This window comes from Camelus dromedarius, chromosome 5 (genome assembly GCF_036321535.1).
Source record: "Camelus dromedarius isolate mCamDro1 chromosome 5, mCamDro1.pat, whole genome shotgun sequence".
Classification (NCBI taxonomy): Eukaryota; Metazoa; Chordata; class Mammalia; order Artiodactyla; family Camelidae; genus Camelus; species Camelus dromedarius.
In genome coordinates, this window is record NC_087440.1 from 38,218,210 (window position 1) to 38,231,862 (window position 13,653).

The 13,653-nt window shown below is 39.9% G+C and overlaps 1 protein-coding gene and 2 non-coding genes across 4 annotated transcripts in view; 2 read left to right on the forward strand and 1 right to left on the reverse strand.

Annotated features, from left to right (window-relative positions):
- The first annotated feature begins 6,008 nt into the window (after window positions 1–6,008).
- LOC116153778 (U6 spliceosomal RNA) lies at window positions 6,009–6,115 on the forward strand. The gene has a single exon (XR_004137656.2). It is a non-coding gene; the product is annotated as a U6 spliceosomal RNA (small nuclear RNA).
- Window positions 6,116–7,077: 962 nt separating this feature from the next.
- On the reverse strand, window positions 7,078–7,184 carry LOC116153774 (U6 spliceosomal RNA). The gene has a single exon (XR_004137652.1). It is a non-coding gene; the product is annotated as a U6 spliceosomal RNA (small nuclear RNA).
- A 317-nt stretch (window positions 7,185–7,501) lies between these two features.
- The window catches only part of AKAP6 (A-kinase anchoring protein 6), a 491,494-nt gene continuing 485,342 nt past the window's right edge, over window positions 7,502–13,653 (forward strand). For both annotated transcript variants that reach the window (XM_031453560.2, XM_064485883.1), the window contains exon 1: window positions 7,502–7,709. The gene's annotated coding sequence lies outside the window, so the exon portion shown is untranslated. The remainder of the gene's footprint in view (window positions 7,710–13,653) is intronic.

Consider the following 13,653-nt stretch of genomic DNA (forward strand, 5'->3'; position numbering starts at 1 on the left):
AGAGTTCTAGTTGCTCCAGTATTTGGTATTATCAATCTTTAAAATTTTAGCCATCCTAATAGATGTGAAACAATATTCATTGTGTATTAACTAGCAGTTCTCTGATGATTAATGATGTTGAGTATCTTTTTATTTGCCTATTAGCCATTTATATATCTTTTTTTGTGAAATATCTGTTCAAGTCTTTTGCCCATATTTTATTTGGGTTGTTCTTTTATTGTTTTTTTTTTTAATGTCCTTTTTATTGTTGAGTTGTAAGAGTTCATAATTTATTCTAGATACATGTCCTTTTCCTGATACTTGTGAAATTTTTCTGAATATTTTCTCCCAGCCTCTGGATTGCTTGTTTTCTTTTCTTTTCTTTTTTTTTAAAGTGATGTCTTTTGATAAGCAAATGTTTTTAATTTTGATAAAGTTCAGTTATTAATTTTTTAATGGTTTCTGCTTTTTGTGTCCTATCTTAGAAAGCTTTGCTAACTGTAAGACTGCAAAACTATTTTCCTGTTTCCTTTAGAATCTCCATCTCTAATTAATTTTTGTGTACTTAAAAAAACCCTAAGTCTTACTATCTTTTCAGGCATTCTCAGAAATGTTAGAACTCTGTGTAACTCTACTTAGGTTCTTTAATGAAAATGTTTGATTAAAACAAAAGCATATTACCTAAAACAGAAAGCTGATTTTGGCTGATAAAACATGCATTCAAATAATTGAGTCATTATTTATTTTATTCAATTATTTTTTAAGAACTAAATTTTATTTTGTTTAATTTTATTCAAGAACTGACCATTAAAGACAATTTTGAATCACTTGTTTTAATGTTGGATAACATGAGCACAAATGTCATAGCTTGGGTCAATTTATTATTATTTTTTATAGTCATAGGTTTTTTCCTTCTGTTTTTATTTGTTTGGTTTACTACATCAGTTATATTACCTTCTAGTTTGAGTTAGTGTCAGTAGTTTAAAAAAGGTAGCCCAGAAACACTATGAAAGATAAAAGTGAGTTGGTCTGAGACAGTGTTTTTCCTTCATAATCTAGAAACAGAACACCTAGAGTTGAATGAATTTTTTAATCTTGTTAAGTTTTATGTATTAATTGACCAAGAATTTCAAATAGTCCATAAAGATTTTCTTGGTTAAAGCTATATTTAGAATTTCTCTAACGTTAAATGAAATCACAGAATAACTAGCAGCATGGATTTAGATTCTGAGGATCCTGAGTTTGAATGCTGGCTTTCCCCCAACTGAATTTTATTACCCATATGATTTTACACAAGGCACATAATTCCTCCAAGCATTAATTTCCTCAGCTGTAGAACAGGATAAATATTCTGACTACTCAGAATAATTGCAACTATTAAATGCAATCTTGTATGTGAAATGCCTATCAAGTAGTTGGTGCTCAATAAATATTACTCGCCCCCCTTTTCTATTTCTAATTCTTGAGTTTTTTTCTCAAGAAAAGAACACAAATAAAGCTACACAAACTCCAGAAATTAGATTTTTCTATATCGGCTTATTCAGTGTTTCTCAAACCGGAACTTAGAACCTCTTGGAATCTTCAGATAGATTCTTAGCAGTCAGAAGGTTTTCTACAGGATTTAAAAAAAAAACAAAACCTGTTTTTATTGGAATGATTATCTTAAAATATTAAAATACACAAAGTCTGAAATGTCTAAATAAGTTATATTTACTTTATAACTAAGCATTGATGTAAGATTTCAATATGAATTTGCATTTCCATTTGCCATTTCACTTTACTGAACTAAGGGACCATCAGTGTGACAGGGTGTACAACAGGCTGCTGTTAGGTTGGCATGTCCTACTATCTAAATGGCCAGTGTCTGCCACCACATTCATGTTGTCTAGGAAGGCAAAATTTCTATTTCCTTGTATATATGAATATACATACAAACAACATTTTCAATGACCAAGACTTTAGTTTATTTTTAAATAAATTAATACTTTGATTTCTCATCATGAAAATGACACACCACTGAGTAATGTACTGCTTTGGAGGGGCTAATGAGAAATGAACAGAAGCAGACTGAATAGTATAAATGATGTATTTGTACCAAGAGAAAGCCAAATGCTTTCAGGACATTCTATACAAATAAAGATTTAATGGTAATTTGAATATTCTAAATTGAAAACAGAGTGGAAGCAATAATAATAAAATCTGACTTATGATCAATTTTGAAATGGTTTAAATGAGTCATTTTCCATATCTAATTGCCTCTGTGAAATTCTACATTCTCAAGCCTCATTCATAGCAAACACTAAGCTGAGCCTGTTTGAAAAACCACAAGGCCTGTGACGCCTGCATCAGACTTGTTTTCCTGTAGGAACCTGTCTGCCTTGTTTTGGGGGTAAGAGGGTAATTTTGATTATACAGTCTCTCTGTTAATTCTTTTCTCTCTTGCCAACAATTGTTGGAATATTGGCCAAATAGAGTCCCAAGCAGATACAAACAAAACACTATGGGAAGCATAGTTCCTTCTGTATCTTCAGAAGTCTGCCTATGTGCTCAGGACTGAAACTGAAAAAAAATGTTTAAAAAAATATTTCTAAGAGTTTAAATAATCCAGGCTTGTTCCAAATTTCAGTAAAATTTGATTAGACATATATTTAGTGCTGATTTCAATTATACTGTTATGCCAACTCCATTTTGAAATAAATAATACTGCTTTATAGAGTCATCAAGTGAGGATTGCTCACTGGCCGAATGTTAACTATGAAGCCTGATCTTCCTAAACTACCTTATTTCATAGTCTCAGCTCCTATCTATTGTGTGCTGTGTCCTGATTTCAAAAGTGCTAAAATATCAAAAAACTATGTTCTGGTATCTACATAATTTGGTAGTAAACAAAGGTTCAGTTTTTTCAGAACACACTTATGTGAATTGGTATTCTCTGCATTAGCCAAAATAAGGAAACAATTTAAGTATAGAACCAAACCTGAGGCTACATCTTTTCACCGTCAAGCCCAACAACGATTATTTAGTTTCAGCCAAACATAGTATCTACTGCAATAATTTAACGTTAACTTGAATTATATTGATTTGTAGTTGTGTATTTAGTTTGTAAATCTGCTTTGTTTTTAGAGTTTATAACAGCTATAAGATTAAGGAGTTTATATCCAGTTTTATGTTTATACCTATTTAAATAACAATACAATAGAAGCAATTTCAGCAAAACTGGGAGCCTAGAGAGAATTTATTGCTTTAAAGGGGTCATGCATAAATCCTCCGTGAGAAATTCTGCTTTGGTTCTTTAAAAGTACGTTGTTCAAAAGTGCCACGATTCTAAAATCACACCTTTTGCTATTTCTGTACATATCTGATAATTAAAAGCCTTTATAAAGATCCCCCCCGCCAAAGGATTTGCTCTTTAGTCAACTTTCAACAAAAATGTGGTAAACATTTTTCCTCTTTTCAGAATATAAAGGGCTTAAACATTGTTATCAAGAAGTGTAGCTTGACTGAAGAAGCTTACAACTGGTAGAGATCATGTTCATGACCCAGGGACTCTGACCATCCTTCCAACTCTAGATTCCCCTAACCATGTATATTTTAATAAACTGTTTGGTTATCAGGTTTCCAAGGAGAGTACGAACATGAAGGAGTTTTGATATATTTCTTCAAATTATAAAATTGAACATCAATTTACTATTTCTTAATAGCTTTGAAGTCAGAAATGCTTATTGGCGAAACAGGTCATTAAAAAATACATCAAAGCATATATTATTTGTAAACGGGCAATTTAACTCAATAGGCTATCATTTTTGCCCATTTTTGGGGGGAGGTGTAAGAACAGTCTATTTTATTACTTTTCAAAAGCTGTTAAAGAAAAGAATTATAACCGTAAACACAAAAAAAGATAGGTTTAGCAGTAATCCCTGTAGGCTTTCTGTTCCTCTCTCTATTTTTGTCTCAGCAATACCAGAAACTTACATGGTTTCATACTATTTTCTTTTTGTACATCATAAAATTGGGTACCAATTTTAAAGCTTCTCAAAATTACTAATCTTTCACAGGTTTTTTCTTCAAAAACTGTGTCATAGAAAGTGTAGGACGACCACAGGAAGGAGAAAAAAGAAGCAAAACTTCTCAATCTATAAATATGCCATTGAGGGTGCCATTTCAGTACAACGCAGGCAAACTTACGCCCTTCAGTTTAACTCAGTATATGGAGGACTGTAACCACCTGAATATCAGAATCCTTCAGCTTTGGCTCTCAGTTCACAATGTGCAAAGCAATGACTTGAACAGCATGGTTTTTGCAGAACTGATTTAAAATCAGAATATTTAAAAACATTCCAGTATTTCTTGCAAGTGGACCTGTCCTGCATGTTTTTATCATAACAGGGCTAGGGTTAGCATGCAGGGAAGTACAACCCTAAAAGTTTAATTCTTCGAATCCATCTCTCATGCCAAATATGTGGGCTTTAGTGTGTTCTTCAGTGTTCCAGGCGGTTGGAGGCCAAGACTCAAGGTGGCCTAGGGCGATGACCCCTGTGAACGGCGTGGCTGCCCATTCTGTCTCCTCCCCCCATCCCTGCTGACGCCTGCACAAAGTGGACTCAGGCCTGAGACACTTGAACTAATGCTAGCAGAGCTGGGGGCAACCTAGAGTGTGTGCTGAAGGTCGGCTCTGAGTGGTCAAGTCAAAGAGTGAAGAGACTCATGCTGAAGACCTGGTTGTGGATCACCATTTCCGAAGCCAGCAAATGATACAACGTCTTAGCTGGAGATCAATTTTGGAGACATTGGCCACCCAGGACGTGGTGGCAGGGGAGGAGGAGGTGACCGTGGGCATGGTGGACGTCCAACCATGGCATCAGGACTAAGTCAAGTGCTTCTGCTTCTCATGTGGATGACCTAGAGGCACTCCCAGTTCTTGCTTAATTGGATGCCATAAGACAACCCTAGTTCCGTTGTGGATCTTCTTTGAGGCCTGCATGCTTAAGGATCCCAAACGACTAAGATATTAAAGGAAAAAAAAAAAAAAAAGACTTGTCATTCATACCATTCACACCTAAAGACTGAATTTTATCTGTTTTGAAAATGAACTCCTGCTACACAGAAGTAACAATATGGTAGTATTGTATTTAGAAATGGTAGCAGGGATGTTTCTATAATTTTCAGATTATACATTCTTCATGAATACTTCTGTATTGCTGCTTGCAAATATGCATTTCCAAACTTGAAATATAGGTGTGAAGAGTGTGTACTAGTTTAAAGCTTTCACTTCATTTGTTTTTTAGTTAAGGATTTAGATGTTCCCCCAATTACAAACTGGTTTTAAATATTGGACATAATATCAGTTATGATATTAACTGATCTTCGAGAGGGCTAAACACTGGGCTCATTTCAACAAAACCCTTTGAAGGGGCACAAGGATCTTATGTCACTAGTGAAATACCGGTGACACGTCCCATATTTTGCTGGGAGGACCGGGGCTTGATCCAGAGCTCTAGTGACCCAGCGTTCTGGTGGCCCAGCAGGCCAACCGATTCGCCAACTCTCAGAGAAGTCGGGGGAGACGCCGCTTGTTCCAGGCAGGCCTCCTGGGCCGCCTGAGTCGCTCCAGCGGGCCGGCCGACTCGGTACCGCGGCCGCCTCACAGACCTCGCGCGTCCCACTCGCTCGCCGGCTCCTCGACGGCGCCGCGCGCAGGACTGTCGGCTGTGCTCGCCGCTCCCGGCATGCTCCGCGGCCCGAGCGCGCCCGCAGGAGAATCCGCCGCCCCGGACCTGGGGCCAGCTACCGGGTCTCTTACCCAAGGTGCCCCGGGTGCTCATTTGCATGTCCCACCGACACGTGTGTGAACACGACAGGGCTCGCGGTCTGCGATTAAAGCACCAAACTTGCAAGTCTCTTGAGTGATTGCACGGCAGCAATTTTCCAAAACGTTCCGAGGTCGACGGGAAGGCGCGCAGTTCGTCACCGTAAGTGTAAGAGGCGAGAGGTCTCCGTGCCTTATATACGCTGCGGGCGTAAGCTGTGGCGTGCTCGCTTCGGCAGCACATATACTAAAATTGGAACGATACAGAGAAGATTAGCATGGCCCCTGCGCAAGGATGACACGCAAATTCGTGAAGCGTTCCATATTTTGTGCACCTCCCCGGCGTCCCTTTGCTGGTTAACCCCAAAACCCAAAGACGGGTTTCGGCTGAGGTTTTGCGAGATCGCTTAGAAGCCCCGCTTTGGCTTACGCCTCCCGCCTCGCCACCCTGTTCCCTGAGGACGCTTGCGAGGCTCTCCCGTCGGGTCCTTCAGTCGGCCCGGCGGAGACCCTTGCTCGGCGGCCTGCCGGCATCTCCACTGCCGACCGGTCACGTTTCTATTCTCGTTACCTAGGAAATCTTCGTGTCTGCATTCCAACGCTTGTCAGCACACCCTTTGCTTATCAGCTCCAAAGAAAACGCTGAGTCAAAAGCACAACGCCTGGCACTCTGTGCTAAGTTGTGAATCTTTTTTTACTACAGAAATATTCATATAAGGCAATCTATGATATGAGAATTAAGCTGAGTTGCACCTGGAAATTTACGTGCAAATATGCCATTTCTGCATATCTCGGAAATGAAAAAATGTCAACTTCCATTTCCTTCTCAGAATTTAAAAGTTATGAAAGCGACTTACTTACGATCTTGTCTCTCTCAGCAACACAAACTAGAGGCCCACGTGGGTTTGGATCTTGTTCACTAAAGACTACTTGACACATGAGTTGCTGATGAGTTCTTACCAAATCATTTCTAAATTATTAAAATGCTTAATTATTGCTAAGTGAAAAAATCCTTGCTAAAGGAAATAAGCAACATTAGAAGATTTCCTAGGTAACGAGAATAGAAACGTGACGGGTCGGCAGTGGAGATGCCGGCAGGCCGCCGAGCAAGGGTCTCCGCCGGGCCGACTGAAGGACCCGACGGGAGAGCCTCGCAAGCGTCCTCAGGGAACAGGGTGGCGAGGCGGGAGGCGTAAGCCAAAGCGGGGCTTCTAAGCGATCTCGCAAAACCTCAGCCGAAACCCGTCTTTGGGTTTTGGGGTTAACCAGCAAAGGGACGCCGGGGAGGTGCACAAAATATGGAACGCTTCACGAATTTGCGTGTCATCCTTGCGCAGGGGCCATGCTAATCTTCTCTGTATCGTTCCAATTTTAGTATATGTGCTGCCGAAGCGAGCACGCCACAGCTTACGCCCGCAGCGTATATAAGGCACGGAGACCTCTCGCCTCTTACACTTACGGTGACGAACTGCGCGCCTTCCCGTCGACCTCGGAACGTTTTGGAAAATTGCTGCCGTGCAATCACTCAAGAGACTTGCAAGTTTGGTGCTTTAATCGCAGACCGCGAGCCCTGTCGTGTTCACACACGTGTCGGTGGGACATGCAAATGAGCACCCGGGGCACCTTGGGTAAGAGACCCGGTAGCTGGCCCCAGGTCCGGGGCGGCGGATTCTCCTGCGGGCGCGCTCGGGCCGCGGAGCATGCCGGGAGCGGCGAGCACAGCCGACAGTCCTGCGCGCGGCGCCGTCGAGGAGCCGGCGAGCGAGTGGGACGCGCGAGGTCTGTGAGGCGGCCGCGGTACCGAGTCGGCCGGCCCGCTGGTGCCACAGTTTAGAGCACGTCGTTTCCCACTTAAACTTCCTTTGATGAGTACTTAAAAAAAAAAAGTAATTACCCAGCCATTATCACACCTGGAACATCTAAGGTAATTCCTTAATATCACCTAATAGTCATTTACTTTCCGTTTAAATTTCCTTGGTTATTTCAGAGACGCCTTTTATTGTTGGTTTGTCATAAGGTTCCAAACAAGGTTCCGCCCCACATTGTACTTGGTTGCTAAGTCTCTTAGGTCTCTATTCTCCTCACGCCCCGTCTCCACTCTTCCCCTCCCCCACCCCGGCCACCCGCCCAGAGCCCCTACCCCGGCATTTCTCTTCATGCTTTCGATTTATTGGGGAAACTGGATATTTGCAGTGTGGAACGTCACAGTTCTTGCATTTGGCTCATTTATTTCTGATGATATCATTTAACCTGTTTCTCTGTCCTTCGTGCTTCTTGAAAATTTATAGATAGCTCTAATATGCCATAATTAGATCCTGGTTCAGTTTGTTTAGAGGCGCATTGGTAGGGCGTGTACTTCCTATTGCGTCTCAGTTAGAGGCATGTAATGTAGGCTGAAATAGTGGGTTCAGGTGAAATCAGCAGCCTGACCCCCTCTCCGTCCCCCCTCCCCCAATACATCTTTAGCTTAATAATTTTAGAATACACTGATGAACGTTGCCCAGGTAGAGGGTCTGGCGGCTGGTTTGTTGGTTTGTTTTTAACCCTTGGCTCATGAGCTATATAAGGATGTAAACTCAAGACCCTTGGTGTCCAAGTTCTATTCCCCAAGGAAGCAAATTGAGAGAACAAGACCCGGAAAAGAAATGAAGGAAGAGTGTCAATGTCCTCTCAGTCTCTGGATCATTCAGTCCTTTCCGTAGTTTGATTACACGCGCTAACAAATTACCTTTCTTACTTAGGATGAATTGAAGTCCTGTTTCTGCCTCCCCACGGCTAAGAGGCTATTCTGGAGCCGCGCTGTGGGTTCTCCCTCACACAGTCTGCTGTGCTTTACCTACACTTTTCTTGTGTAGAATCGATTGCGTAAGAAAAATAGCTCTACCCACTCACTTCTGTTTGAATGAAGGCTATTTGCTTTCTGGATATATTCTGAATGTTGTTTTCTGTCAGGCTATACATTTATTGAAAGCCTCATCCAGGAGGACAATTGCCAGAGGCGTTGAAATTTAACGTCTTGTATTTCCTTACTCTGTTCTTTCCTTTCTGTTACACAGTTGTCTATGTTTAATTTTCAAACTCTTGTGTTCTGCTAGCCTTTTCCTCCTGTTTCTTTTTTCCCATCCCGCCCCTCCTCCCGTCTACCGCGCATACCTCACCAACTGAACACATTTACCCAGTTCACCTTATGCTTTTGTAATCACGCTCATGTTTTCACGCCACACGTTTGCAACATTGAAACACCATTGGCTTCTGCCAAACTGAAAAATATTTACGATCCCATATTTAGATTTTGACGAAAACAATTCTTTCTCTTATCACCAGTTAAGTAAATGTAAATCTCTAATCACTTTCTCAGAGGGAGTGTTCTTTAACACATCTTTTGGAAGTCATACGGGAAAATTTTGAGGTAGGTGGCCTTTTAGTTAAATGATCTTTTGTATCTTGAGTTAAGATTTCATATGAGAAGGAATCTCAACAGTCTCATTTTTAATAAATTGATTTTAGGAGAGATTGATTTAAATGATTTTTCTCAGCTTATCCCATTTTTAACAAGAAAAAAATGAGTTTTATTTTTATGTTCTGGAACATTTGGACTCCATTACCAATAAATGCTGCCACAGTAATTCTAACCATTTATATTACCAGTGGAATAAAACAATCATCTGTGTTTTCTTAGCGGTGTATAAATCTATGGTGCATCTTACAATCTTAGCGGCATTTTAGATCCAAAGAAATGGAAAATCTCATTTTTCAGAGAAGGAAACTGAGGCTGAGGTAAGTGTGTAGTGATCTCCCTAGGCAGTACTGGCACTGGCCAAATTCATTGCTTTTTCCACTGTACCACTTGTAGTATTACTAGGTCATACTCTTTGCAGTAGCTTACAAAGATGAGAATAAAGACTTCAAGCTGGTCGTTTTACAACCATATTTCTGAGTTCTGCTCATTTGACTGCAACAGCAGGATAGTACACACTGATAAGTGGAAAGTATACTTTTTTTTTAATTTAATTCACAGAATGGGAACATTCAATGATGTGACACAGTTGAAACTGGCAAAACCCACAAGTTATTTCCTCTTTAGGAGTTTTGCTCCAATTAAAAAGAAACTCAACCAAAATCCTTACCAAATTCCTCTTGAGCAGGGAACAGATGAGTCACTTAGAACCACAGCATCAGTAATCATGTTTACCTGGTGTGAAATTGGTGCACTTCAGCTGAGAAACAGAGGTTATCGAGCTGGCCTGAAGTTTGTAATCACTATGAGAGCTTTTGAAAATATCTGCCAGAGCCCTCCTCTGAAGGTTCTGATTTAATTGTTCTCCGTTTCTCTGTTTCTCTCTGCTGTGAGCTCTCAGCCTTCACAGATCTGCTTCAAGCTTGTCAGTACCCTTCTTCCTTCCCTCTCTCACCTCCTTTCTTTTCCCTTGGATATACTGTGTGTGCATCAGGTGAAGCTCATCCGAGTTCCCCACCGGGCCCCTTCCTTTGCTGTCCCCTTCCTTTTATGGCCATTCCCTATTCCCTCATGTTGCACCCATTGACTCCCTAGGACCTCCTCAGTGTCCCACCTAGAAAGAACTCCAAAGATCTTTCAAAACTTGACAGTCCCGGTTTATGTGCATTTATGAGCTCTGCTAGTCTGATAAAATGCTAGAGTGTGACAGTTCACATTATCTACCCCTCAGTTTCTATGCAAAATAGGAGTTATTTCAGTTAAAAGTTATAATTATTATAAATGATTGAGACTACACCGAGGAGCAATAGTTTCAGAGAATTCTGTGTATGTGCTTCTATATTTTCAGGAAGAGAACAGTTTTGTCCTAAAGCAGCAGCATGAAGTTTTTTTCTTTTAATCTTTCTAGTATCTGAAATGATGTCTCCTCTTTTATTCCTGATATTGTTAATTTGTATCTTCTCTCTTATTTTCCTGATCTATCTGGCTAGAATTTTTTCAATTTTATTGTATTTTACAAAAAAATCCACCAGTTTCATTTTTTTCCTATTGTTTGTTCATTTCTATGTTGTTGATTTCTGCTCTTTATTTCCTTCCTTCTATTTACTTTAGGTTTAATTTGCTCTTCTTTCTCTGGTTTCTTATAGTGGAAATTTGGATCGTCAATTTTAGACCTTTCTTCTTTTCTAATAGTAGCATTTAAATTTGTCTCTAGGCAATTTTAGCTGTTTTAGCTGTCCCCCACAAATTTTAATGTGCTGTGTTTACATTTTCATTTAGTTCAAAATGTTTACTTCCCTTTTTACCTTTTTTTGTCACATGGATTATTTAGTATCCAAATATTTGGACTTTTGGATTTTCTAGGTATCTTTGTATTCTTTTTCTAATTTACTTTCCTTGAGGTATGACTTAAGTTGTTTTAAATTTACTGACACTTGTTTTACAGCCCATGATATGGTATGGCTAGTAAATGTTCCATGTACGCAGAAAAAAATGTGCAGTTGTTGGCTGGAGTGTTCTGTAAAAGTTAATAAGTCATGTTAGTTGATGATGTTGTTGAAATCATATCCTTACTGATTTTTTGTGCTTTTTTCATCAATTATTGAGAGAGGACTATTGAAATCTCTAGCTGTAATTATGGAGTTCTCTATTTGACCTTTCAGTTCCAACAGTTTTTGCTTCATATATTTTGAAGGAAACGTTGTTGTCAGATACGTACATGTTTGGGATTCTTTGTCTTCTTGAGGGATTGATCCCGTTATCATGATGAAAGATTCTCCAACTGTCACAAGTACTAAAATTAATCAAATGGATTTTTTTAATTGAAGTATAGTCAGTATCCAACGTTGTGTCAATTTCTGGTGTAACACATGGATTTTTGATGATTTATAAAAACATAAAATAGAAACACAACTTGTGTTTTGTCAAAGCAGCATCCCCTTTATCCTGCTTTGGTCTTTTCCATGGCAGCTGTGTCCATCACACAATTTGTTTGTTTTCTATCTTTTCCCACTAGAATAAAACTTCCAAAGAGTAAGATTTCATGTTTTGTTCACTGCTGTATCCCAACTACCTGTCACCAATTCTGACCTCAATAAATATGATCTGAATGAATTAATGTATAAAAAAGCTGCAACAACTGTAAGAAGATAAGATTTCCATGACTCTATCCTATTTATCCCATGGAAGGATGGCTTCTGCTCACATAGGGGCTGTTAAAGAAAAATGACTTCTATACTCCAGTGTGCTCCCACGCTGCCCTTCTGCACAACTGGTGCCACACCACAGTGTTCCTTGAGTTCTTAGGGTTTCGTGGAGACATTAGTGAGCTAATTCTTTGTTTTAACTTGCTCTTTGTATGTCAGCCACCTCTAATCTAGCTAAGATTTAGTTCTGAATCATTCCAGAGTGTGAATCTGAGTGACAGACAGCTGGGCCCTGGCCCCTCACACTATACCCCAATTATGAGCCTCCGTTCATTCTTTCAGGAGGCCATTCAGGCCCTAAGGTAAGATGGACTTTTAGGCCAGCCTCACTGCTTCTAGGAGTGATTCTGAATGTCCTTGGATTATAAGGTGAGTAGGAATTTGGTTCTTAAACCAACACCCCAGCCGCATAAGGCATTTGCATTTCACATCTCCTTATCTATACTATGGTTTCACTTCCACCCACCTGTTCATTCACACAGCTGAAGGTTTTTGTTTTCCCAGGAAATTTAGGCTTCAAGTTCACCAGAAAAACTGAGACTGCCCTGATTGTAATTGATAATGTAAACTGCAAATAAAACATGTATCAATCAAATATTCCTCTCAGGTTTACTTCTAACGGGAGAAAAAACTTTTAATTAATTGTGTGCTTCGTGTATTGTAAAAAGATCTCTGGGTCTGATGGTCAGCGTTCAAATCCCAGCCCCACCCCTTGGACACACACCTTCCTGTGAAAGGGGAAAATAATGTCTCCCTTGCTTTCCTCTAAGGGTTGACAGAACAGTCTGTGATAAATAGTTGGGAAAATGCCTTGTGCATCACAAAGCTCTGCAGCTGTGTAAATTGCTGTTGTTGCCTTGAGAAGCTTTTTCAGCTTTAAGGTTTGCAGTGGTTGAATATTTTTACTCATTGATTTGAAATCATTTGGGTATTTGGATCAGAGGCTTTCCTTCACTACATCCTGAACAGCACCTGCTAATGACACTTAAACTGGGAGGAATACCAGCCAGTATCCATTGGCTGTTACCTTGGAAACTAGAACCGTTTAAAAACACTGGAAAGGAAACAATGTAACTGAGAGGAAAAGCTCACTTGGGGCCAATCACCTTTTTTCTTCCAAAGCTTAAAATATTAGACACCTGTTTAAACATTTCCTAATCATTTTTTTAAACCCAAAAGCTATTGTTAAAAACATAATGAAAATGAGGGACTTAAGATCTGTTCTTACTCTGGAGAAGTTAAAACTTAAAAGTGGTACTACCTATATCTACTTTGTACCTACCTTTAGCTTACTGGTTTTTCTTATCAGGAGGCTCAAGTTGTATTCTTGGTCAGCTATAAGAATCACAATGTAATTATCCAGGACTTCAGAAGAAAAAAAACCTCATCCAAGTACCCAGTAGAGCTTTCTCCACAAAATCCCTCCTTGTGTTACCACCTTGTGACACCATCCTTGTGATAATGTATAATTCTGGTTCCTACTAAGCTCACAAACTCCTTTCTTTCTGTCTCCTTCATTGGCTCTTCTTTGTCTGTGACCTGTAATGTTGAGACCTCTCCCCTCCAAGCTTCAGTGCTTGGATCCTGCTTCTTCTTCAATAACTTTAGGTAAGCTCAGCCACTTGGAGTTTGGTCTACAGAGTGTGCATATCTTACCTCTGGTTCAGTGGGGGACACACTCCAGTGTGCTCAGTGCCCCCTCCTCT